Raw genomic sequence first — 3810 nt, 5'->3', positions numbered from 1 at the left:
CAAAGACCCTGACCCCTTCTCACCCCTATCTATATGGAACCCTATGTTTATATATGTATACGTCAAGATAATATATCTAACTGCTGTCTTTGTTTTTCTGTATTTTGCTTGCTCTCAGTACCCCCCCCCAAAAAAAAAACACTATAAAAACCCTATCCCTTGAACACTCAGGTACTGTCTGATTTGGGTACTCAGTCCCTAGATATTCCCCGGGAATATTAAAGATCTCCAACCTTATCAAACTTTGGTCTCCATCTCACTCTTTGGGTACAACACCTACAGTAAAACAATCCTTTTGATTGTCTCAATTGATTCCCTAGCTCATTCACCATAAAAATTTTCTCCTTCCTTCTTAAACTTCCCAGATCATTCCCACCCTCAACCAAAAAAATTGAATCCAATGTACTCATAAACTCCCTCCCCTCCTCCTTATCTAAAAATTCTTGATAGTGTCTTCCTCCATCTCCTCCCTTATTCCAGACTCTCTTGAAAAAGTGGCCCTTAGGGGGTGGCTAGGTGTCATAGTGGATAGAGCACTGGCCTTGCAGTCAGGAGTACTTGAGTTCAAATCCAGCCTCAAAAGTAATAATTACCTAGCTGTGTGGCCTTGGGCAAGCCACTTAACCCTATTTGCCTTGCAAAAACCTAAAAAAAAAAAGTGGCCCTTCTTAACAAGGTCAATCCCTATATACATATTCTTTTTTGTTTTAATGTTTTATTTTTCCCAATAACATGTAAAAACAATTTCTAAACTTCATTCTTTACAATTTTGAGTTCCAAATTCTCTCCCATGCTTCTTCCTCTCCCATTATTGAGAAAGCAAACAACTCCATAAATGTTGTCATGCAAAAAATATTTCCACATCAGACCCAAAAAAAAAGAATGTTTGAAAAAAAACATAGTTTCCTTCATTCTACATTCAGATTTCATCAGTTCTTTTTTTGAAAGTGGATGACATTTTTTTATTAGATCTGCCTTAGATTTTGTAAAGAAGCTCTCTTTGTAGTGGCAAAGACTGGAAACTGAGTGATGCCTATCAACTAGGGAGTGGCTGAACAAATTTTGGTATATGAATGTGATGGAGTACTATTGTTTTGTAAGAAATCATGAATGAGGGGACCTCGGGAAAGCATGGAAATACTTACATGAACTGATGCTGAGTGAAGTTAGCAGAAACAAATCATTGTACACATTAACAGCAACATTGTGTGGTATTCGGATATGATGAACTTAGCTCTCCTAAGCAGTGTAATAATCAAAGACAATTCTAAAGAACTTGTGATGGAAACTACCATTCACATCCAGAGAATGAATTCTGGAGTCTGAATGCAGACCATAGCATACTATTTTCCATTTTTTACATTTGTTTTATGCTTTATGTTTTTTTACCCTCCAATTTTTTTTTGTCCCTGTTTTGTTCTGATTCATCTTCCACAACATGACCTATATGGAAATATGTTTAACATAGTTATACAAGCATAACCTATATCAGATTACTTGCTGTCAAGGGGAGGGAAGAGGGAAAAGAGGGAAGGAGAAAAATGTGATACTCAAAAATTCATTAAAAAAGGGGTAGTGGGGTAGCTAGGTGGTGCAGTGGATAAAGCACCAGCCCTGGAGTCAGGAGTACCTGGGTTCAAACCTGACCTCAGACACTTAATAATTGCCTAGCTGTGTGACCTTGGGCAAGTCACTCTTTTAACCACATTACCTTAAAAAAAATTTTTAATTTAACTCAGTTCTCTATATAATTAAAACAGGAGATCTTTATTAAAGGAAACTTGCTGTAAAATTTTTTTTCGTTGATGGAGCTGTGAACTCATCTAATCTTCCTGGAGAGAAATCTGGAATTATGCCCAAAGGGCAATTAAATATGTGCATATACTTTAATCCAGCAATACCACTACCACTACTGGGTCTATACCCTGAAGAGATCATGAAAAAGGGTAAAAACATCATTTGTATAAAAATCTTCATAACAGACCTGTTTGTGGTGGCAAAGAGTTGGAAATTGAGTGAATATCCATCAATTGGAGAATGGCTGAACAAATTGTGGTATGTATGTATATAATATATATAATATATATATATATATATATATATATATATATATATATATATACACATTATGGAACACTATTGTTCTATTAGAAACCAGAAGGGATGGGAATTTAGAGAAGCCTGGAAGGATTTGCATGAATTGATGTTGAGGGAGATGAGCAGAACCAGAAGACACCCTAAGAGCAACATGTGGTTGATGATCAATCTTGATGGACTTGCTCATTTCATCAGTGCAACAATCAGGGACAATTTTGGGTATCTTCGATAGAGAATACTATCTGTATCCAAAAAGGGAATTGTGGAGTTTCAACAAAGACCAAAGACTATTACCTTTAATCTAAAAAAAAGTATCTTATGTAATTTTGCTATCTCCCATACTTTATTTTTTCCTTAAGCATATGATTTCTCTCTCAACACATTCAATTTTGATCAGTGTCTAGCATGAAAACAATGTAAAGACTAGCAGATTGCCTTCTATGGGGGGGTAGAGGGAGAGAAGCAAGATTGGGGGGAAATTGTAAAATTCAAAAAAACAATAAAAAAAATTTCCCAATTTCCTGCTTTTCTTCTAATCTTGGATGCATTGCTTTTTTTTGTGACACCTTTTTAATTTAATGCAATAAAAATTATCCATTTTACAACCTATAATCTTCTCTATCTTGTTTGGTCATAAATTCTTTCCTTATCCGTAGATCTGTCAGGTAAACAATTCCCTAACCCTTAATTTACTTATATTATTTTATGTCTAAATTACATGTTCATTTTGACCTTCTCTTAGCATACAGTATGAGGTGTTACCTACTTTCAGTCAAACATTTTCCAATATTTCCAGCAGTTTTTGTCAATAAGTGAGTTTCCTGGGTTTCCAACTCTGTATTATGTACTTAATCTATTCTACCAATTCATCATTTCATTTCTTAGGCAGTACCAGATAGTTTGATGAAAATATAGTTTGAAATATTAGTTTGATAGTTTGAGAAAATATGGTTAAGACTAGATTCCCTTTATTTTTTTGCTAATTCTCTTAGACCTTTTGTTTTTCCAGATAAATTTTATTTTTTTTCTAGTTCTCTAAAATAATTTTTGATAGTTTTATCATTATGTCACTGAATATGTATGTTAATTTACATAGAATTGTCAGTACTTTTATGTTTGTTCATCCTACCCATGAGCAAGTAATATTTTTTCAGTAGTTTAGATCTTTTGTGTGAAAAGTATTTGCAATTGTGTTCATATAATTCCTGGGACATTAGATAGTCTCTTCCTCCCTTACTATTTTTTAAGGTCCAAGCCCTGCTTGGAAAGTGTATAGACACTTTCCCAGATTCAACTATCACTATTGTGTCCAGGAATACTATATTGTCTACAGTTATTTAAATGGAATTTCTCTATCTCTTGCTGTTGGATTTTGTTGGTAATATATAGAAATGCAGATGATTTATTTATATCCTGCAACTTTGCTAAAGTTGTTAATTATTACAACTAGTTTTTTAGTTGATTCTCTGGGATTCTCCAAGTATGCTGTCATATCAACTATAAAGAGCAATAGGTCTGCTATTTCTCATACTATATGTTTCTTCTTTAAGGATATGATGTCTCTCTCATCACATTCAACTTAGATCAGTGCATACCATGGAAACAATGTAAAAGATTAACAAATTGCCTTCTGTGGGGGAGGGGGGGCGAACAAGATTGGGGGGAAAATTGTAAAACTCAAAATAAATAAAACCTGTCTAAAATTTTTTTAAA

The sequence above is a fragment of the Macrotis lagotis genome, chromosome 2 (genome assembly GCF_037893015.1).
Source record: "Macrotis lagotis isolate mMagLag1 chromosome 2, bilby.v1.9.chrom.fasta, whole genome shotgun sequence".
NCBI lineage: Eukaryota > Metazoa > Chordata > Mammalia > Peramelemorphia > Peramelidae > Macrotis > Macrotis lagotis.
The sequence above is the reverse complement of the archived record's forward strand: the minus strand, read 5'-3'. Positions refer to the sequence as shown.